Source organism: Bufo bufo, chromosome 6 (genome assembly GCF_905171765.1).
Source record: "Bufo bufo chromosome 6, aBufBuf1.1, whole genome shotgun sequence".
Lineage (NCBI taxonomy): Eukaryota > Metazoa > Chordata > Amphibia > Anura > Bufonidae > Bufo > Bufo bufo.
The window spans coordinates 188,814,968-188,839,881 of NC_053394.1; the positions used below are offsets into that span (position 1 = coordinate 188,814,968).

The following is a 24,914-nucleotide window of genomic DNA, read 5'->3' on the forward strand; positions in this document are numbered from 1 at the left end:
TCAGGTCCGGTGACTGTGGAGGCCAGGTCATCTGGTGCAGCACCCCATCACTCTCCTTCATGGTCAAATAGCCCTTACTTTCAAAGTTTTCCCAATTTTTCGGCTGACTGACTGACCTTCATTTCTTAAAGTAATGATGGCCACTCGTTTTTCTTTACTTAGCTGCTTTTTTCTTGCCATAATACAAATTCTAACAGTCTATTCAGTAGGACTATCAGCTGTGTATCCACCTGACTTCTCCTCAACGCAACTGATGGTCCCAACCCCATTTATAAGGCAAGAAATCCTACTTATTAAACCTGACAGGGCACACCTGTGAAGTGAAAACCATTTCAGGTGACTACCTCTTGAAGCTCATCAAGAGAATGCCAAGAGTGTGCAAAGCAGTAATCAAAGCAAAAGGTGGCTACTTTGAAGAACCTAGAATATGACATATTTTCAGTTGTTTCACACTTGTTTGTTATGTATATAATTCCACATGTGTTAATTAGAGATGTCCCGAATAGTTTGCCGGCGAATAGTTCCCGGCGAACATAGCTTGTTCGCGTTTGCCGCGGCAGGCGAACATATGCAATGTTCGGTCCGCCCCCTATGCATCATCATTGAGCAAACTTTGACCCTGTACCCCAGTCAGCAGACACATTCCAGCCAATCAGCAGCAGACCCTCCCTCCCAGACCCTCCCACCTCCTGGACAGCATCCATTTTAGATTCATTCGGAAGCTGCATTCTTAGTGAGAGGAGGGACAGTGCTGCTGCTGCTGATTTAATAGGGAAAGCGTTAGCTAGGGCAGTGTTCTGTGTCCACAGACTCATCTGCTGTAAGGACAGCATCCTGACAGAACCCCAAAAAGCCCTTTTTAGGGCTGGTACATCAGTCTGCTTTTTTTAAATTATATATATATATATATATATATATATATATTGCTGTTGCCTGCCCGTGTGTGAGAGGCTGCAGGCTCACAGACAGAACTGTGTGCACACTATTCATACAGGGTGTCACAGACAGTACCTTGCAGATAAAAAAAAGTCCATTTATTATTTCTCTGTGATATAATCCCAGTTGCATGCCAGTGAGTGTCTGGCCCACAGACTGTACTGTGGCCACTGGCTAGGCCACCACTCATACCGTTACAGGGTGTCACTCACAATACCTTGCAGATAAAAAAAAGTCCATTTATTATTTCTCTGTGATATAATTGCATGATTTTCCTAGTTTATGACGTAAAGTCATGATTTTATTAAGGACACGGAGGCGAGTATTGCATTCTCTTTCTTTACTGAAATTTATCATAGCAGCACAGAAAAAAGAGAAAAAACCTTTACCACACAGGGTAACTATGGCAACAAGCCCACCCCTAACCCAGTATAAGAGTCCTGGCATCAAATAACTCCTCCTCTTTCTTTGACGAAGCCACATCCTGAGAAACCGTGATGACAACAGGACCGGATCCAATCACGAAGAATCCCATCCGAAAGCATCCAACCGGGATGATTGTATAAACAAGGCAACAGAGCCAATCTTGACCTCAGGCACCAAGGACGACAGTACTATTAACCTAAGGAAAAAACAGACAAAGAGAAACATAGATAATGTAAGATCAATGCAAGTCTAATGCACTGCATAACAAGAAGAACAGATCAATACTGCACTAAAGCAGAATAATATATATCAATAAATATTAAGGAAAAATGATGCACGATAGAGCATAATAGTAATAACAAGAACATCATCATAATAATAAATACCATAAAATAGACAATAAGGGTGGGTTAATATAATATGGGTGGGGCAATACTCGCCTCCGTGTCCTTAATAAAATCATGACTTTACGTCATAAACTAGGAAAATCATGCAATTTTATTACATGCCACGGAGGCTCCTATTGCAAGTTTAAAGTTGTTGAATGACAGAAGAAAATACATGAGTGGATGGACGGAAATAAAACTCACGAAACGTGGACACACGAGACCAGTTAGCCACACGAAGAATATCCTCCAGACGGGCACCAGCGACCGCCATCGATGTAGAAGCAGCGCCTCTAGTGGAATGAGCCGTGAACACCGAAGTATCGACTCCAGCTAAGGACATAACCCACTTAACCCATCTGGATAAGGTAACACAAGTGACTGGAGCAAATGGACGCCGGTATGACAGAAATAATTCCGGAGATGTCGAAGAACGATGAGGCAACGTGCGGGCCTCATATATCTGCAGGCATGCAACTGGACAAAGGGCAGGAGCCTCGGGAAAACTAGGGTAAGAAACAGATCTAATGTTGGTTTTGGTACGCCGAGAAATGTTAAAAACAACACCCTCTGGCGTAAAAGACCTAGCATCATAGTCCAACGCCCTGACATCGGAAACCCGTTTACATGAAATCAAACAAAACAAAGTGACTAATTTCGCAGACAATTGCCGCAAGGATAGCTGTTCATTAGAGGGCCAGGAAGAAAAAAGGGAAAGAACCAAGGAAACGTCCCAGGTATAAGAAAAACGAGGGCGAGGGGGACGTGAAAGACGGGAACCCCTGAGAAGTCGACAGACTAAGGGGTGGTGCCCGGCCGGGCGACCGTCAAAGCCTGAGTGATAGGCAGAAATGGAAGAACGGAACAAATTAATTGTTCGGTAAGCTTTACCTGACTCAAACAGAGAGGTGAGGAATTTCAAGATCTCCGTTACAGAGGCTGATACGGGATCCAAGTTCCCTGCCAGGCACCAGTCAGTCCAAGATCGCCAGGCAGCACGGTAGGATCTTCTAGTCCCCGGGGCCCATGCGCTCTCCAGAAGACGTCTAGTTGCTTCCGGAACCTCAGAGACGTCCCAGGAACTCCTGAAATTCTGCATGCGATCAGGCGTAGAGACCCGTCTAACACGAGCGGGTGTTGGCAACCTGACGGGTCGAGTAGAAGGTCTGGGAGAGACGGCAGTAGCAAGGGGGGCTGGATCAGACACTCCAGTAGCTGAGGAAACCACGACTGGGCCGTCCAGAAAGGAACCAGAAGTACCATCTCTGCTCTCTGAATACGTAGTTGTGAAAGAACTCGAGGGATCATCATGAACGGTGGGAACGCATATGACAGATGACTGGTCCACTTCTGGAGGAACGCGTCCACCGCCTCCGCGTCCGGGTCTGGCCTCCAGCTGTAGAATCTCGGAAGCTGAGTATTCAAGCGAGACGCGAAAAGGTCGATGTACATAGGACCCCACCGAGAAGAAATGGAGGAGAACATCCCCACGTCTAATCTCCAATCACTGGAATCCACCAGAAAACGCGAGGACCAGTCCGCGTGAGTGTTGTGCAAACCAGGAAGATATTCTGCTACAACATTGATGTCCTTCTCCAGGCAAAACTCCCAGAAGTCCTTCGCCAGATGGGAAAGAGCTGAAGAGCGTGTTCCTCCCATGGCGTTGACATAACGCACAGCCGAGATATGGTCCATCCGAAGTCTCACACATGCGCAGGCTATACCGTTCGTGAAGCTGCGAATAGCGAAAGAACCAGCAAGAAGCTCCAGGGAATTGATGTGAAGATTCGCCTCCGCAGGGGACCAACGACCGCCGGTGGTCACGCCGTTGCAGTAGGCACCCCAGCCCGAGAGACTGGCGTCCGACTCTATCGTGAAGTCCGGACGCGAAGATAGCCTTGCCGTTCCAGGCATCCAGATTGTGGATCCACCACTGAAGCTCGTCTTTGGTCTCTCTGTCCAGAAAAATCAGGTCCTCGTATGTAGCACCGGCACGAAGGTGCGCAAGCTTGAGATGTTGAAGAGCTCGGTAGTGTAATGGAGCCGGGAAGACTGCCTGAATGGAAGCGGATAGCAGGCCAATCACACGGGCAAGCTGGCGTAGCGAGACCTGAGGGAGAGTCAACGTCCGGTGAAGTTCCCTTCGAATAGAACGAACCTTGGTGGAAGGAAGGCTGAGGGACTCTGAGGCAGAGTCGACCCGAAAGCCCAGAAACTCCATGGAGCGGGATGGGACGAGACAAGATTTCTCCAGGTTGATGAGAAAACCCAATCGGGAAAGAAGATCCATAGAGGTCGACAGGTGCTCCAGCAGACAGTTGCGATCCTGGGCCATGAGAAGGATGTCGTCTAGATAAATAATTAGACGAATCCCACGACTGCGGAGGAAGGCCACGACCGGACGCATCAGCTTGATGAAACACCAAGGGGCTGATGACAGGCCGAATGGAAGGCAAGTGAACCTCCAAGTTTCTCCGCACCAATGAAACCGCAGTAGGTCTCTGGAGGAATTCGCTACTGGGACCGTCAAATAGGCATCTTTTAAGTCGAGCTTGACCATCCAATCGTTCAAGAGGAGCATGTCCCGAAGAAGGTGAATGCCCTACATTTTGAAATGGCGGTAGCGGACATAGTGATTCAGGGAACGGAGATTGATCACCGGGCGCATCTGACCGTCCTTCTTCGCCACCAGGAAGATGCTGCTGATAACACCTGCGGGAGTGGAGGGAGCACGTTCTATCGCGCCCTTCTGATAAAGGGAACACAGTTCCAGGTGCAGAAGACGTTGTCTCTGAAATGGAAGACAAATGGGATGGGGCAAAGGAATCTGAACAGATGGAACAGTCAACTCTATATGGAACCCTTGAACCGTAGATAAGACCCAAGGGTCTGTGGTGACAGTCAACCAAACATGGGAAAAACGATGGAGTCTGCCTCCTATCCAAATTGCTGAAGAAGGTAGAGCTAGACTTACCGAGGGGTCGACGATAGGAAGAACCTCTGGGGCCTCTGGATCTCCAAGAGGAGCCGCGGGACGGGAAGAATGACGGAGGTTGTCTTGAGTCTTGGGAGGCACGGAATGGGTAGGAGCCTCGACCCGCAGAACCGCGGGACTGAAATGAAGCACGGCCGGACAGGCAGCCCCTGGAGCTGCCGGCCCTGGAAGAGACCCGTCCCTGGAAGACGCGTCTCATGGATGACTGGGCCTTATCCAGTGCAGTGAAGGCCCCTACAAAACGGCCGAGGTCCTTAATAAAGGAGTCCCCGAAAAGTAGGCCTTGGGCGTCCTTGCCGGCCTCCGTGAGGGCCAAATTAGAGAGTTTAGGCTCTATTTTAAATAGTATGGCCTTTCTCCTCTCGATGGATAGAGAGGTGTTAACATTGCCGGTAATACACACGGCTCTCTGAACCCATCCAGTAAGTTCCTCTGGGTCAATGGCCAGATTTTGGGTCCTGGCAGTTTCTGCCATTTCAAAGATTTTTGTAAGAGGGCCCAACACGTCAAGTAACTTATCTTGACAGGCCTTTAGGGCCGACTCCAAACCCCTACGCGGGTTCCATCCGGATTTAGCCAGGAACTGAGTCATCTTCGGATCTACCGAAGGGGTCTCGCCCACTTTGTTCGGGATAATGGGCCTGGGACATTCAGCCCGCAATTTATTTCTCGCCTCCTTGGATAGGGGATGGCGAATCCGGGATTCTAAGTATTTCGCCACATGGTCAGATGGCAACCATTCAGCGGAGCGAGGGTGATGCAGTGCATCAGGGTCAAATAGGGACTCTCCAGCCGGGTCAAGGACCGCCGAAGTAGGAGTAGGGGGAACAGTAGGGACCATAGGCTCCGTCAATGTGGAAGAGGTGCCCGGGAAGACCTCGTCAGTGAAATCAAGCCCCTCTTCATCAGAAGAGACATCTTGTATGCTAGCCTCCTCATCAGATACTACATCCGATTCAGAATCGGGTTCAGGTTGCGCTCTGGCGCATTTCCAAGGCCTCGCCTTTTCTGCCCGGCGGGCATGGGCTCTCTTGCGCGATATATGCGCGCTCTCAGTGGTGGATAACTTCACATCAGTCATAGGTTTTCTGGAGGCGGTGGGCTCAGGCACAGGGTGACTGTGCTGACGGGCAGGGCGATGATGGCGTTTGGAAGAGTGGCCCTTGAGCGCCTCCGATATAGAGGAGGAAATGGCGCTAGACACAGAGCCCATGGCTGCTTGAATAGCAGCTTCCACAGAACGCTGTAAATCAGAGGCCTGAAGGGGCATGGACCCAACTGGGGGAATCAGAGAAGGAGGGGATAATGTATCCTCAGGGCCCCCAGGTAAGGAAGGGTTAACGTTATTATTACCTTCAGCCATAACAGTGGAGTATATATATACTAGTAGGCGACTAATTGAGTGTACTAGAAACAGTAATCGCTGAATATGTAGCAGAGAAACCGGACCGAAGCAGCCGATACAGTGCAGAGGTAAGACGGCCGTAGTCTCGCGATAACTGACGTGACTTCCTGTAAGAGCCGGAAGGAGCGCGCCGTCCCGCCGAGAGCAGACGCGGGAAAAGCGAGCAGGGAAGAAGAAGGCAGGCAAAGATGGCGAGGGGGAGTGGCTACAGGAGCGACGGCCGGAATAAGGTGAGGGGAGGAAGCGACAAACAGGTGCTACAGGAGGGGTAGCGATACAACAAGTGAGAGCAGAACCGAGGGATAAATATCCCAGGGAAGCGCAATTAAAGTGAAAGCAGAACCGAGGGATAAAAAATCCTAGGGGAGCGCAATAAAGAATCTTTATAGAATCACCAGAGAAAGAAAAACTGGGAATACAAAAAGTACACAGAGATACCAGACCTAGATGGGGAGAAAAACCCCCTGTCTAATAACAAAACACCATACGATAATATCAGAGGATATACAAATCAAGGCTACACAAGATAAAAGTGCTACTTATCTGGTGTGGAGCAGCAAAGAAAGAGGAGGAGTTATTTGATGCCAGGCCTCTTATACTGGGTTAGGGGTGGCCTTGTTGCCATAGTTACCCTGTGTGGTAAAGGTTTTTTCTCTTTTTTCTGTGCTGCTATGATAAATTTCAGTAAAGAAAGAGAATGCAATAGGAGCCTCCGTGGCATGTAATAAAATCGCAGTTGCATGCCAGTAAGTGTCTGGCCCACAGACTGTACTGTGGCCACTAGCAACGGCCACCACTCATACCATTACAAGGTGTCACTCACAAAACCTTGCAGATAAAAAAAAGTTAATTTATTATTTCTCTGTGATATAATCGCAGTTGCATGCCAGTGAGTGTCTGGCCCACAGACTGTACTGGGGCCACTGGCTAGGCCACCACTCGTACCGTTACAGGGTGTCACTCACAATACCTTGCAGATAAAAAAAGTCCATTTATTATTTCTCTGTGATATAATCGCAGTTGCATGCCAGTGAGTGTCTGGCCCACAAACTGTACTGTGGCCACTGGCTAGGCCACCACTCATACTGTTACAGGGTGTCACTCACAAAACCTTGCAGATAAAAAAAGTCCATTTATTATTTCTCTGTGACATAATCGCAGTTGCATGCCAGTGAGTGTCTGGCCCACAGACTGCACTGTGGCCACTGGCTAGGCCACCACTCATACCGTTACAAGGTGTCACTCACAATACCTTGCAGATAAAAAAAAGTCCATTTATTATTTCTCTGTGATATAATCGCAGTTGCATGCCAGTGAGTGTCTGGCCCACAGGACTGTACTGTGGGCCACTGGCTAGGCCACCACTCATACCGTTACAGGATGTCAATCACAAAACCTTGCAGATAAAAAAAAGTCCATTTATTATTCTCTGTGACCTAATCGCAGTTGCATGCAGTGAGTGTCTGGCCCACAGACTGTACTGTGGCCAGTGGCTATGCCACCACTCATACCGTTACAAGGTGTCACTCACAATACCTTGCAGATAAAAAAAAGTCCATTTATTATTTTTCTGTGATATAATCGCAGTTGCATGCCAGTGAGTGTCTGGCCCACAGACTGGACTGTGGCCACTGCTAGGCCACCACTCATACCGTTACAGGGTGGTCACTCACAATACCTTGCAGATAAAAAATAGTCCATTTATTATTTCTCTGTGATAAAATCGCAGTTGCATGCCAGTGAGTGTCTGGCCCACAGACTGTACTGTGGCCACTGGCTAGGCCACCACTCATACCGTTACAAGCCAGTGAGGGCTGCAGGCTCACAGACAGTACTGTGTGCACACCATTCATACAGGGTGTCACTCACAATACCTTGCAGATAAAAAAAAGTCCATTTATTATTTCTCTGTGATATAATCGCAGTTGCATGCCAGTGAGTGTCTGGCCCACAGACTGTACTGTGGCCACTGGCTAGGCCACCACTCATACCGTTACAGGGTGTCACTCACAAAACCTTGCAGATAAAAAAAAGTCCATTTGTGCTCGGATCGGCTCATGCTGAGAGGGTACCCTACTTAAGCCTATACTCCACCCCCCCCCCCCCCCCCCAACCTAGAAGCAGCAGAGTTATGCCGGAACTGCTTATCGAAGGGTAGCCTAAAGGGGGCTACCCCAATGATGAGACCTGAAAGAAGGGAGGGCTCCTGGGTGGGTTGAAATCGTTCGAACCGACAAGTGGGGGGAGGAGGGCCAGGTTTAAATAGTGAATGCCCCGCCTCCCCTCACACAAATGCGGCACTCTTAATTGCCTACCACTTGTGCTCGGATTGGCTCATGCTGAGAGGGTACCCTACTTAAGCCTATACTCCACCCCCCCAACCTAGAAGCAGCAGAGTTATGCCGGAACTGCTTATCGAAGGGTAGCCTAAAGGGGCCAAAAGAACCATGCATAGGAGTTAGAAAACTTGATAACAGAAACTACAGACCAAAACTCGAAAGCCAATGATATTTCGTATAAGGATCCGGGATATTACGTATGGAACACACGGAACTGCGACGACCCAACCGTTTGATGACATGTACTGGCACCTTATGCATGGACGCCGCCGCTGCCGCGCCCATGCGGAAGGAATGTCCTGTGTTTCAGCGAGGACCGACCCCTGGACCTGTCAACTAACCTGAATGTACGTAAGATAGGCCGCGGTGGTTAGCCGGGCATTGCCTAGTTCGAGTACGGGAGAACATGCCGCTTGGACTAAATACTAAGCAGCCACTGGTTGCCCCTGCACCGGACACCATCTGCTGTCCGTGGGAAAGTATCTGACCGCCACTGGTTGCCCCGGCCGTGACGTCTTGGACGAGGCCAAGGTGAGGACATAGATGGACCCGCGCCGGATGAGCTGACCTATCCGCAGGCACCCAGCCAGCGTATTGGTGCCCATGAGCTCGCCTGACCTGAGGAATCCATGGAAGGCCAGGTACAAGGCTGTTTCTACCAGAGCGCTAACCTGTGGCCCGAACGGTTTGCCCCTGCAGTTTGCCTGTCACGGCCTGAACAAGCTACCGGTAAATGGCTGACGCCCATGTCGTTTCACAACAGACATTTTGCGCAAACCCTTCAACGCCGCTTTGATCGGGTGGGCGGAGAAGAGTGACGGTAGGTCCGGATGTAGCCTGCACCAATGGTGCTGAATACCTGCCATGTATAGTTAACAATGCTATAGGACAGGTTTAATTGAGAGTGGCAAAAACCCCGACAAAGCCCAATAGGTGAGTGCCAGCGGCCGGGTAGGTGTTCTCATATCTCTGAAACAGGTGCCAAGCTGTCTTGTAAGCCCTCAGAGTATTACTGGCCAAGGAATTGTCCATCAGTCTCTTAGCTATGGTGAGATGGGAGACTAGTCCCAGCGCAGCTGGGCCTGGTGAGGAAATTTTTTTTTTAAATTTATTTTTTTTTATTTTTTTTTTAATCTCCATGCGTGAGAGACTCTAATGGCGGAGTCCTGTGTGTAAACCTAAAGCGGAGAAGCCATGCGTAAGAGACTAATGGCGGAGCCATGCGTGAGAGACTAATGGCGGAGTCATATGTGTAAAACTAAAACGGAGAAGCTCTGCGTGAGGGACTCTAATGGCGGAGTCATATGTGTAAAACTAAAACGGAGAAGCCATGCGTGAGAGACTCAGATGGCGGAGTCATATGTGTAACCTAAAACGGGGAAGCCATGCGTGAGACTCTAATGGCAGAGACATATGTGTGAACCTAAACGGAGAAGCCATGCGTGAGAGACTAATGGCGGAGTCATATGTGTAACCTAAACGGGAGAGAAGCATGCGTGAGAGACTCTAATGGCGGAGTCATATGTGTAAACCTAAAACGGAGCAGCCATCGCGTGAGAGATTCTAATGACGGAGTCATATGTGCCAACCTAAAACGGAGAAGCCAGGCGTGAGAGACTAATGGCGGACTCGTATGTGTAAAACTCACACTGAGAAGCCATGCGTGAGAGACTCTAATGGCGGAGTCATATGTGTAACCTAAAACGGAGAAGCCATGCGTGAGAGACTCTAATGGCGGAGTCATATGTGTAAATCTAAAACGGAGAAGCCATGCGTGAGAGAGACTCAGATGGCGGGAGTCATATGTGTAACCTAAAACGGGGAAGCCATGCGTGAGACTCTAATGGCGGAGACATATGTGTGAACCTAAACGGAGAAGCCATGCATGAGAGACTAATGGCGGAGTCATATGTGTAACCTAAAACGGAGAAGCCATGCGTGAGAGACTCTAATGGCGGAGTCATATGTGTAAACCTAAAACGGAGCAGCCATGCGTGAGAGATTCTAATGGCGGAGTCATATGTGCCAACCTAAAACGGAGAAGCCAGGCGTGAGAGACTAATGGCGGAGTCGTATGTGTAAAACTCACACGGAGAAGCCATGCGTGAGAGACTCTAATGGCGGAGTCATATGTGTAACCTAAAACGGGGAAGCCATGCGTGAGAGACTATAATGGCGGAGTCATATGTGTAACCTAAAACGGAGAAGCCATGCGTGAGAGACTCTAATTGCGGAGTCATATGTGTAAACCTAAAACGGAGAAGCCATGCGTGAGAGACTCTAATGGCAGATCCGTATGTGTAAAACTAACACGGAGAAGCCATGCGTGAGAGACTCAGACGGCGGAGTCATATGTGTAAACCTAAAACGGAGAAGCCATGCGTGAGAGACTCTAATGGCAGATCCGTATGTGTAAAACTAACACGGAGAAGCCATGCGTGAGAGACTCAAAAATGTATATATTATTATTATTTTTATTTTTTTTATATATATATATATACATACATTTATTTTTATTTTTTTTCACTATCAACCACTTAAGCAGCTCTCGTATGGGCACAGCTCTGAGTACGAGCATGAAGAGCATGGTATAACGCAGATCACCTTCACGGACTAACTAACATCCTGTGCCTAAATAACCCCCTTGGAACCTTATGTATGGCCGGCAGCAGGAAGCCAGCCACCGCCTATGATCTGCTCCCCCTGACCGAGCCTAGTACTCCTTCCCCTGATCCCTGCCTACCTAACGGCACGGCGGCCCGTGCCAGACTTTCTTGAAGATGAGGAGCCTTACCCCCCAGCCGCGTGGGGAGCTCACGCTGCTCCCTGGCAGAATGCACCAGTGCGGGAGGGCCGACCCACCGCCGGCTGGACGCTCGTACCGCGTGGGGAGCAGCGCCACTCCCTGGCAATGTGCACCGGATCAGAGGGAGCCCTTCATTTACCGTGGGCCCCGGCCCCCCCGCTGGTTTGAACCGTGTGCCGCGTGAGGAGCCGCACAGCTCCCTGGCATTGTGCGCCGGTGCGGGAGTGCCCCCCCTCACCTAGGGGCTGGTTATTGTGACTGGAACCCGTTGGGAGACTGAAGCCTAACTGGACCTACCTGTGACCGTGAAGGCTGACCTCCCAGGCCGTGGCTGACCCACGTGCGTAGTCGTGACGCAACTACCCGTAGATGCCCACCCAGTGCCTGTAGTTAACGGGAGTGCGACCGAGTCTGTGGATGTGACCGACTAGCCCCTATAGTCGTGAGGGGACCCTACATCGAGAGTAGCGGTAACGGACCATCGCCTGTAGACGTGGTAGTATTACCTCATGAGTCTGTTGACATGAGACTAATGCCTGCAGTCGTGGCCGGTCTTAATAATGAGTCTGCAGTCGTAACGGATTTGTGCCTGCAGTCGTGGCAGGGCTTTAGAGCAGGTCTGTAGTCGTGACAGACTGATGCCTGAAGTCGTGGCAGGACTTTATAACGAGTCTGTAGTCGTGACAGACTGATGCCTGCAGTCGTGGCAGGGCTTTATAACGGGTCTGTAGTCGTGACAGACTGATGCCTGCAGTCGTAGCAGGACTTTATAACGAGTCTGTAGTCGTGACAGACTGATGCCTGCAGTCGTGGCAGGGCTTTATAACGGGTCTGTAGTCGTGACAGACTGATGCCTGCAGTCGTGGCAGGGCTTTATAAGGAGTCTGTAGTCGTGACAGACCTGGCAAAGCAACATTCCTATCTATACCATTATTATAATTTTTTCTTTTTTTTTTTCTTTTCCCCCCCACCAAAGGCCACGACTGTAGGCGCCACCCTGTAAGAGATGCGCCAGAGGCCTGGACATAATAGTCCACCATCCCCCGTCCCCCAAGCCTATGCAGGAGAAAAGAGGGGGTTGGCCCCCGCATGCACCACCCCTGACTCACCTGGCGGCCATGACAGCCACGAACCCCACAGTATCGTAAGTTAGCCCACCACCTGTGAACCTGAATAACCAAGGACAGACGTGTGAGTGAGCGCACGCCAGCTGGGCGACACTTCACTCATGCCACCGCTCCCTAGCTAACCACCGGATTATTGTGACTGCGCCCGAACCAACCCCCTGACTGACCGTATGGGCTTACGGGCGGCCCGGCTGCGTGCGCAAAGTGACGTGGCCAGCCCCCTTCCTTGAAGCCCTCTTTATATTTGATCCTTGAACATATTCCAAATTTTATTTAAATATTTTTTTATTTTTTTTTATACTCCTGCCTTAGTACCTAGCCACTGTGCCTGAGCAGAGGAGCCCTGCACCTGGACTGCAGTACCAGTATGGGCCTGTAGGTGTCAACCATCCCCCACCCTCTCTCAAGCCAGGACCTGCTGGAGCGCAGCAAGCCAGTGATTCCCTTCTAGGTTAGAATTAACCATTGAAATCATAACTTGTTATACAGTGCACATGTCTGAGTATCTGCTTATCTTGTCTTGCCTGAGTTTGGCGCAGTAAAGAAGACGAGTTTATTCTGCAGCGGATTCCTAGACTTGACTGAAAGTCACATAAGCATGTCCACCTTCACTGCCTCGCTAATTGTAATTACCAGGAGACCGTGCATCAGGATCGGCTGTGAGGGATTTGCGCTCCGCCATGTGGAACATTGCATCCCGTGCCCACCGCTATCGACTATTTGTACAGGGAAAGCCGCGGCGTATTAATCGCCTATAGGTTTCGGCTTCCGTCCCCTGATCCTGCAGCTGGACCTCCGCTTACTGATTGCAGCTAATGAATAGACCCCTGTGTGAGCGGACGGCGTTTTCCTTTACGGCGGAACGTTCTGATACGGGAGTGAGTGATATATAACGCTGCGTCGTGGAGCCGACGGCCGGCGTGACCGATGCTCAGGGTATGCGAGCGGACGTCGTGACCCGTCGCTGCTGAGCCACAGGTGAGGGGTGCCTGCCTGGGGGACACTGCATGTGGGAGCGGGGGTGCTTAGCGCAGGGCCTGGTGCGGATCGGGGTGCCTGTCTCGGGGTGCCGGAAGCGATCGGGAGTGTGGGCAGTCTCCAGCGCAGCTGGGGACCGGCGGCACGCTCGGCAGCCCCACATGTTATACATAGCGAGACGGGTGTGCAAGCCACCCTGCCTACCTAATCACCGTATCGACGAGCTCGACGCAGCCGATCCCCCGATCCTCCAGTGACGCATGCCCTTCTCTGGCACCAACCCACAAGCCGATTCGAAATCGTTCGAACCGACAAATGGGGGGAGGAGGGCCAGGTTTAAATAGTGAACGCCCCGCCTCCCCTCACACAAATGCGGCACTCTTAATTGCCTACCACTTATTATTTCTCTGTGATATAATCGCAGTTGCATGCCAGTGAGTGTCTGGCCCACAGACTGTACTGTGGCCACTGGCTAGGCCACCACTCATACTGTTACAGGGTGTCACTCACAAAACCTTGCAGATAAAAAAAAGTCCATTTATTATTTCTCTGTGACATAATCGCAGTTGCATGCCAGTGAGTGTCTGGCCCACAGACTGTACTGTGGCCACTGGCTAGGCCACCATTCATACCGTTACAAGGTGTCACTCACAATACCTTGCAGATAAAAAAAAGTCCATTTATTATTTCTCTGTGATATAATCGCAGTTGCATGCCAGTGAGTGTCTGGCCCACAGACTGTACTGTGGCCACTGGCTAGGCCACCACTCATACCGTTACAGGGTGTCACTCACAAAACCTTGCAGATAAAAAAAAGTCCATTTATTATTTCTCTGTGACATAATCGCAGTTGCATGCCAGTGAGTGTCTGGCCCACAGACTGTACTGTGGCCACTGGCTATGCCACCACTCATACCGTTACAAGGTGTCACTCACAATACCTTGCAGATAAAAAAAAGTCCATTTATTATTTCTCTGTGATATAATCCCAGTTGCATGCCAGTGAGTGTCTGGCCCACAGACTGTACTGTGGCCACTGGCTAGGCCACCACTTATACTGTTACAGGGTGTCACTCACAAAACCTTGCAGATAAAAAAAAGTCCATTTATTATTTCTCTGTGATATAATCGCAGTTGCATGCCAGTGAGTGTCTGGCCCACAGACTGTACTGTGGCCACTGGCTATGCCACCACTCATACCGTTACAGGGTGTCACTCACAATACCTTGCAGATAAAAAAAAGTCCATTTATTATTTCTCTGTGATATAATCGCAGTTGCATGCCAGTGAGTGTCTGGCCCACAGACTGTACTGTGGCCACTGGCTAGGCCACCACTCATACTGTTACAGGGTGTCACTCACAAAACCTTGCAGATAAAAAAAAGTCCATTTATTATTTCTCTGTGACATAATCGCAGTTGCATGCCAGTGAGTGTCTGGCCCACAGACTGTACTGTGGCCACTGGCTATGCCACCACTCATACCGTTACAGGGTGTCACTCACAATACCTTGCAGATAAAAAAAGTCCATTTATTATTTCTCTGTGATATAATCCCAGTTGCATGCCAGTGAGTGTCTGGCCCACAGACTGTACTGTGGCCACTGGCTAGGCCACCACTCATACTGTTACAGGGCGTCACTCACAAAAACTTGCAGATAAAAAAGTCAATTTATTATTTCTCTGTGATATAATCGCAGTTGCATGCCAGTGAGTGTCTGGCCCACAGACTGTACTGTGGCCACTGGCTAGGCCACCACTCATACCGTTACAGGGTGTCACTCACAAAACCTTGCAGATAAAAAAAAGTCAATTTATTATTTCTCTGTGATATAATCCCAGTTGCATGCCAGTGAGTGCCTGGCCCACAGACTGTACTGTGGCCACTGGCTAGGCCACCACTCATACCGTTACAGGGTGTCACTCACAAAACCTTGCAAATAAAAAAAGTCCATTTATTATTTCTCTGTGATATAATCGCAGTTGCATGCCAGTGAGTGTCTGGCCCACAGACTGTACTATGGCCACTGGCTAGGCCACCACTCATACCGCTACAGGGTGTCACTCACAATACCTTGCAGATAAAAAAAAGTCCATTTATTATTTCTCTGTGATATAATCGCAGTTGCATGCCAGTGAGTGTCTGGCCCACAGACTGTACTGGGGCCACTGGCTAGGCCACCACTCATACCGTTACAGGGTGTCACTCACAAAACCTTGCAGATAAAAAAAAGTCCATTTATTATTTCTCTGTGACATAATCGCAGTTGCATGCCAGTGAGTGTCTGGCCCACAGACTGTACTGTGACCACTGGCTAGGCCACCACTCATACCGTTACAGGGTGTCACTCACAATACCTTGCAGATAAAAAAAAGTCATTTATTATTTCTCTGTGATACAATCCCAGTTGCATGCCAGTGAGTGTCTTGCCCACAGACTGTACTGTGGCCACTGGCTAGGCCACTACTCATACCGTTACAGGGTGTCACTCACAAAACCTTGCAGATAAAAAAAAGTCCATTTATTATTTCTCTGTGATATAATCCCAGTTGCATGCCAGTGAGTGTCTGGCCCACAGACTGTACTATGGCCACTGGCTAGGCCACTGATGGCGTATAAGTAACTCCATTTTGTTTTATTCAGCAACGTGTATTACGATTGCATCAGGCCAGTGCACTATTCTAAGATTTCCATTCTGTTTTTCTCCTTTGTAGATATGGAGACCAGTTTAGAAAAGGCCCATACATTTGTTTAACCAGCCTTACTTCACAAGGTCATTCTCATGTTTATACCTGAATGATTAACTGTCGCTACTATAAACCATCTATTTCTGTAAATGCAGAGCTCATGTGTATTCAGGCCATACGATAAGACTAATGCTAACATATGATTGGATGTAATGGGAGGTCAATCCTCCCCTATATTAAAGGGACTCTGTCACCACTTTCTAGCCCCCCCTTTTAAAAGTATTGTTCTCTCCATGGCGCCCTTGTGATTACAAAGGTGTTGTTATAACATAAATTCGCCGTCTCGTTTTGATAAAAATAGCTTTTATCTAACCTGTCAATCTTGTGGATAAGGTGCCCAGGGCGTTTCTGAAGGTCTGAATCTGCCGCCCGCCGCCGTTGGTGCCCAGCTCCTCCCCTGATCCTTTCAGCGCCGCCTGAATGTAAAGAAATCCGCCTCCGGCTCTCGCTCAGTGCCCCCTCATCCTTTTCAAAGATCCCGCGCGTGCGCACAGGCCTGTGCCTGATGCGCCCGTGCGGACATTTAGAATCAGCCTCATTGAGCGAAGTGCGCAAGCGCGCACTTCGCTCAACCTCCTCATCAGACGAGCACTGCAGCCAGCCACTCAGAGCCTGCCAAGCGCTGTATGGAGCCGCACGTCTGCCCACAGCTGATTTCAAAGACCCACAGAGGACTATATTATATCCCCCTTTTCTCCACTCCATATTTTTCAGGTAAAAACAATATTTATAACAATATAAATTGCAGTTATATTCCATTTACCGTATATAGTCGAGTATAAGACGAGTTTTTTGGCACATATTTTTGTGCTCAAAAAGCCTCCTCGTCTTATACTCGAGTCTAGTCTAGCTCCGGTAATACAGGCAGTGCGGGGGGCGGCGCTCACTCACTGACGTCACGCGCCTGCGCTGCCTAGTGGGAGAAGGCGCGTGACGTCAGTGAGTGAGCGCCGCTCCCCGCACTGCCTGTATTACCGGAGCAAAGACAAAGTAAGCATACTGCTGTGAGCGTCGGGGAGGGGGATCTGTGGATGGCACTGTAGGGGGATCTGTGGATGGCACTGTAGGGAGATCTGTGGATGGCACTGTAGGGGGATCTGTGGATGGCACTGTAGGGGGATCTGTGGATGGCACTGTAGGGGGATCTGTGGATGGCACTGTAGGGGATCTGTGGATGGCACTGTAGGGGGATCTGTGGATGGCACTGTAGGGGGATCTGTGGATGGCACTGTAGGGGGATCTGTGGATGGCACTGTAGGGGGATCTGTGGATGGCACTGTAGGGAGATCTGTGGATGGCACTGTAGGGGGATCTGTGGATGGCACTGTAGGGGGATCTGTGGATGGCACTGTAGGGGGATCTGTGGATGGCACTGTAGGGGGATCTGTGGATGGCAGTGCCAGCCACAGATCCCCCTACAGTGCCATCCACAGATACCCCCTCCCCTAAACAGTGGGGGGATCTGTGGATGGCACTGTTTAGGGGGGAGATCTGTGGATGGCTCCCTGTATTTAATGCAGAGTGTGTGTGTATATAATGCACACACTCTGCATTAAATACAGGGAGTCACCCTCTTGCAGATGTGTGTATATAATGTAGAGTGTGTGCATTATATACACATACACTCTGCACTATAGCTGCATTTCCCACCCTAGTCTTATACTCGAGTCAATAATTTTTCCCATTTTTTGGGGGTAAAATTAGGGGCTCGGCTTATACTCGGGTCGGCTTATACTCGAGTATATACGGTAAATGAAACATATATAGATCGATATATATATATATATATATATACACACATAAACTCAACTCTCAGGGGGCAAAATACATAACTGGGTGTGTAGTGTGTGTGTATATATATATATCTATTTTTTTATATATATATATATATATATATATATATATATATATATCAATGTAAATCTCCTTCTTGGCCACAATTTCTCTATAAATACATATATATATATATATATATATATATATATACACACATACCACCCAGGGGCCAATATACATAAGTGTGGGTGTGTGTGTGTATATATATATATACATATATACATAGATATATATCATTATAACTTAGCATCATGGGCGTGGTCTCTATATATATATATATATATATATATATATATATATATATATATCTATATCTATATACATACCACCCAGGGGTACAATATACATAAGTGTGTGTGTGTGTGTGTGTGTGTGTATATATATATATATATATATATATATATCTATATACATAGATATATATATCAATATAAGTTGGCATCATGTGAGTGGTCTCTGTATATACATATATACATATATATACATATATATATATATATATATATATAGATTTTTCAAAGAAGAGGCAGCACTCCAAGGTACGTTTTTTCACCGTACCTTGGAGTGCTGCCTCTTCTTAGAAAAATCGATAACAACTTGGCCCGACAGCCTAAGGTCAGAGGATTTTTTGCACTCGGCTCCATCTGCTAAGTAGTGCTGCTGCTATTTCTTTGTGTTTTATATATACATAAGTGGGTGTGTGTGTATATATTTATATATATATATATATATATACATAGATATATATAGATATATAACAATATAACTTTGCATCATGGGCGTGGTCTCTGTATATATATATATATATAAATATATATATATATATCTCATATCTGGATCTATGTGTGTATATATATATATATATATATATATATATAAACACACAAACCAACCTGACGGCACTATCAAGTCACATGCACTCTCGGTTCACCCGCACATGCATCCCCGGCTAGTGTCACAAGTCACATGCACTCTCTGTTCACCCGCACATGCATCCCCGGATAGTGTCACAAGTCACATGCACTCTCTGTTCACCCGCACATGCATCCCCGGATAGTGTCACAAGTCACATGCACTCTCTGTTCACCCGCACATGCATCCCCGGATAGTGTCACAAGTCACATGCACTCTCTGTTCACCCGCACATGCATCCCCGGATAGTGTCACAAGTCACATGCACTCTCTGTTCACCCGCACATGCATCCCCGGATAGTGTCACAAGTCACATGCACTCTCTGTTCACCCGCACATGCATCCCCGGATAGTGTCACAAGTCACATGCACTCTCTGTTCACCCGCACATGCATCCCCGGATAGTGTGACAAGTCACATGCACTCTCTGTTCACCCGCACATGCATCCCCGGATAGTGTCACAAGTCACATGCACTCTCTGTTCACCCGCACATGCATCCCCGGATAGTGTCACAAGTCACATGCACTCTCTGTTCACCCGCACATGCATCCCCGGATAGTGTCACAAGTCACATGCACTCTCTGTTCACCCGCACATGCATCCCCGGATAGTGTGACAAGTCACATGCACTCTCTGTTCACCCGCACATGCATCCCCGGATAGTGTCACAAGTCACATGCACTCTCTGTTCACCCGCACATGCATCCCCGGATAGTGTCACAAGTCACATGCACTCTCTGTTCACCCGCACATGCATCCCCGGATAGTGTCACAAGTCACATGCACTCTCTGTTCACCCGCACATGCATCCCCGGATAGTGTGACAAGTCACATGCACTCTCTGTTCACCCGCACATGCATCCCCGGATAGTGTCACAAGTCGCATGCACTCTCTGTTCACCCGCACATGCATCCCCGGATAGTGTCACAAGTCATATGCACTCTTGGTTCATGTGGACATGCCTCTGTGTCAAACGCAGTAGACATACTAACATATAGCATACATAAATACGTTTTCAATACTATTACTACTGTATGAATATATCAAAATATTCATTTTTATTCTAGTTTTTAATATAATATCTTATATAATAATTTATTCTTTTTTGGTTTTACTAATTAGAAAAAAAAAAGCTTTATCTGAGATTGAAATATCAATCATGTCAGACTTTGAAGGAATGGAAGCAGACAACGCAGCCGATCCTGATTCTGTAAGTCCTTATAATCTGTTTAATTATTCAAGCTTTATGTTTCTTGTTTCATCTGTAAATTTGAATTTCCATTTTAGATTGCCTCCATTCATTTACTCCATTCAAAAATATTTAGTTCAACAAAGCATATTACTAAATTCAAAATCTATAACATCAACTAGTCAAGGCATACTCCAGGGTCCCATTGCCAATTCTAGTCCCACTTCTCCTTCACAGCAGCGCGTAGGTTATAGTAAATCACGAAGGGCTCCCAGAGGTAACAGTTACTGCAGGGGGATACCTGTGTGCCGCTAAAAACTTCTGTATAGTCAGTTTTGACAGTTTTTATAGCTGGAAAGGTCCGCTTTACTTTATGGGTGTGTTTGGTATTAGTTCAAATTAAAAAAATAAATAAAATTATTTAAAATATACTCTTGAAAAAAAAAATGGTAAACTGTTACTCCTTTTTTTTTTGATTACAGTTTGCTTCGAACATTACTTTATCGGATGGAGATTTAGAAGTAATTATTAGCACTGACAATTCTTCAATTCAATTTGAAAGTAATTATGAAATTTTGGCTTGCTATATCCACGATGACAGTCTAGATTTAGAGGTAAGATAATTTATAACATTATGTCAGCCTTTGAATCGCCAAATAATGGTCCTTTTTTTATTGTTCTTTTTGAAATTGTGCGTTGCTATATGGATCTTTATTGTTTTTTGTATTGGCTAAAATTATTTATAAAGTTAAATAAATTATTACTTTCATAGGAGCTTTTTAGAAATACGGAAAATACTGATAATAGTGGGATTGATTTACGATTGAATGATCAACATGAAGAAAATTTAATTTATGCAGAGAACTCTGCTGAATCTGATAATGAGGTATTTATGAATAAATTTAATTTTTAAATATTCGCCAACTTAAAATATGTATACTTATTTTCCTAAATTTATTTTCTTTTTTACTTTCAGTTGGCAATATTATTGGAAGAGCTGAGGCTGAAATATGCATCGGATGCTTCAGATATAGGATGTTTTCAATCAAATCCATTATTGAGCAATAATTCACAATACAGAGTTTTCTTGACAGAGCATACTGAGGACAGAACACAACTATTTAATTGGTGCACCTGCACTAATTGTATATTGATGCCAACAACCGTAGAGTCTATTTGCTGCAAAGAAATAGCCAATGTCGAAAACTACATAGGCGATTTTTCTTGTATAATTGAACATGAGTTCTTCAACATTTTCTGTGAGCGCGAAGAGACTGTTGATATTATTCTAAGAACAATTGGACAAATTCAAAATACACCTCATGAAAAAGATGTCAACAGGTGATTATAGTTTTTAATTTTTTGTGGATCAGGGCTTGTTGTCATAGTTAGTATGAATTTACATCAAATAAATGTTTGTTTGTTTTTCAAAAATTAAGTCAACCTTTAGTTTTACAGACGGACAGAAACATGTTTCTGTAATTGACTTTCAGTCAGTATGTAAAAAATCCGCCTAAGTGATCCATCACAGAACAATATGGAAGTCTATAGGGATAAATATTTTTACTAATCAAAACAATTGAAAAACTGTGTACAGCTGTGTACAAGCAGCTAAAAGTCATAGATAAATCAATTGCACCAAACACAATTATAATTGTAGCATTAGGCTCGGTACACACCAGAGTGTTTAGGAGCACGTTCCTACGTGCATAAAAAAAATAAACATACAAAAAGACATGTTTGCCTATGAACAGATTTCTCTTCTGGGAATTTTTTAATTGGGTAAAAAACCACTGTGGATCACACTACACAGAAATAAGTAGAAGTGGTTCCTTTATGTGTATTGTTGTGCAGACTGCAATTGTTTTAAATGTATAATCAAATAAACGCACGTCTAAATAGACTTTCTCAAATGTAAACGCACACTTCCAATTTGGTCAAGTGTGAAATTAGCACCACAATTACTTCATTGTGTATCTATACACTATATAATGAATTTACCAAAAGATTTTCCAGTGGCAACAGATCCCTAGACATTGAATTGTGTTAGTTTTATCTAATGGATGAAGATTAGGCCTGCGTGATAAAAATGAAATGATACCAACTATAGAAAGGTTTTCTTAGTTCAAAAACCAAATCAAAATTATCTAACCAAGATATATGACTATTAAAGTGTCAATTCTAAAAATTTTATATAATAGAACAACAAATACGTTACTCTGGTTTGAAATATAAAAATATGAAAGTACTATGATAGATTTTCATCTTATTAATTAATTTTTTTTTAAATAAAATAATTAGAATTTATATAAAAATAATTAATTATTTATTTATATTTTATTTATAGATTGAAAAGAAAGGCTGCTTATCGCTCTTTCACCGCCTGGATACATGGTTATTTGGGCATGGGCAACCGGCGACCGATTCCTTCATGTGTCGTGAACAGTGTTCGTCGATCCTTTCCTGACCCTGATGAAGACTATATGGGTTTCAAAGTACATCGTGACAGCCCAGCTGAATTTATGGCGTTTGAATAAAAAAATAAATCATATTCTTTAAATTGTTATTTTAAAATCTAATTTTAAATTTATTAAAAAAATAAAAATATAATAAATATTTATTTTTCAAAGTTTATAAAAATTAGAAAAATTTATTGTTATCAAAAAAAAAGTAAATATTGTTGTTATTTATATTATAAAAAAAATATTGACTGTTATTTATTTTTTTTACTGCTTTTATAAAGTTATTTTGTATCTGGTTTTATAAAGTGTTTGAATATATTTTTAAAAATTTCTATATGAGATTATTTAATAAAAATATAAATACTAAACTTTGTATCGTGATAAATTCTTTAAATGGATTCTGTCCACAGTTTTCACACCCAAAAAAAGCCCCTGCTGCTCTAGTCCTACACAATTTTAATTCAACACCAGGATTATTGTAATTAAAAATTGCAGATTGGCCATTGTAAATTTTGACATGCAGCATTGCAGATGTGCAAGACGCACGGATGATGTCCCCTCATGATCAGGAGCCCTTTGCAGCCGCAGCGAACGCACAGACCAAATTCTGGCCGTGCCTGCGCTATAGTGACAAACTATATCTACCCCCTTCTTTCTTATATCTATATATCTGATTACACAAGATTTTTTTAATAACGCACTCACTTGTTCTCACTTGCATACGCCGCTCAATTTATGCCCGTTTTTGCTAAAAAATTTGAGCTAAAATCGTGTGATTATACAGGAGGATATACAAAATGCTTTGGAGATATTTACAAATAAAGGAATTTTTTTAAAAAGTACAGAAATGTACCTTCAATGGATTTGGACGGATCTGCGGATAAAATTTTAATTGATGATATATGTAGAGGTCACTGTATGGGTGGGGGGTCTGTGTATGTCAATGTTCTATGTGTATTTTACCTAAAAAAGGATGGGGATCTGTGGATGACATACACTGATTCACTATAATAGTCTATCATCCACAGATCTCCGATTCCTTTAAAACCAAACAACCAAAGCACAGATTTTTTATTTTCAACCAAAAATACCTAAGTGCGTCTATTGGCCCGCAATTAATATGTTAAAAAAATATTAATTTAAATTCTCTAACAATGTACTGTATCAAAATAATATGAATGCACAACCACAAATTTCAATTCAGATAGTCAGTTTAATAATAATCAAATGTTTATTCAATAACATACATATTTGAACAACTAAAAAACTAAATGAAATGTACAAATGTAGGAAGGACTTATATAACAATATATTAACTGTTCTAAAATTTGATTATTGTTGACTAATTTATTTTATTCAAAACAGAAAATATTTAAAATTCGGTTATATTGAACTTTAGAAATATCACAATACAAACAATTTTTAAAAATTTTGAATGCAATAGAAATAAAGATTTTCCTGTTGATTTTTCATGGCTGAAAAAAAAAAATTGTTAATTTATATAAAACATTTTTTTCACACTATTATAGATACATTATTTTATAAAATATTAAATAGTACTCACAGGATCGAGGATGTTTTCGGTTATACTGTAGGGATTGCTGAAGCTCTGTATCTATTTATTTATTGTTTTTTGATGTCTTCTTTGGTAGGTTTTTCAACATTTGCTATATTTGGAGGGAGCTTTGGAGCTCTAGACTGCCAATTAGAGCTTTGTTTTCCCTTGCATATTTTAAGAACATCGACCATTATGTCTTCCATAAAATTAACTGAGATTTTTTCGTAAACATTACGAATGATCCAGCGAGTATTGCCTTTTGGAAAAATTAGTTTGGTTCGCTTGGAACCCTTCGGTTCTGTATTTTTTCTAGCAACTTTCACAGTGGCTTGGGGTCTGGACACATTGTGGTTGTGTGTAAGGGCAGCAAGTTTGGTTCTGGCCTCCATAGCATCAATGCCAAAATGTATACGTTTTGTGCGAAATTTGAGAGCTAAACTGTGAAAGTTTTCTAATTGTCCGGTGTGACAATTGTGAACTAAATGTTTAAGATCTTTCTGTATGGCTTCACTGGTGACAATTTTTGAAATGTTTTTAAAGGCAGGATTTTCTTTGGAAAGCCAGAATATTTTGTCATCCTCATTTTGTTCAAGTGGACCGTGTTGGCATTGCGTGTACAGGCTCCCTTGCCACTTGTGCTCATCAGCTATATGGTGGAGCAAGGAAAACCATTTTTCTTTCAATAAGTCCTCATTGTTTTCACACGTCTTGATGCACCACCAAAGATGAAGGCTAATCTTGTCTACCCAGGGTGTGATTTCCTTGCAAAATTTAGTTTTGCTTGCATTGTGCAATTTTTTTTTTATCGA

General features: G+C 45.1%; 1 long non-coding RNA gene across 1 annotated transcript; it reads left to right on the forward strand.

The window, feature by feature from the left end:
* The first annotated feature begins 20,861 nt into the window (after positions 1 to 20,861).
* On the forward strand, positions 20,862 to 22,604 carry LOC121005989. Its single transcript, XR_005780000.1, has 3 exons — positions 20,862 to 20,971; positions 21,062 to 21,426; positions 22,433 to 22,604. It is a non-coding gene; the product is annotated as an uncharacterized LOC121005989 (long non-coding RNA).
* The last annotated feature ends 2,310 nt before the right edge of the window (positions 22,605 to 24,914 follow it).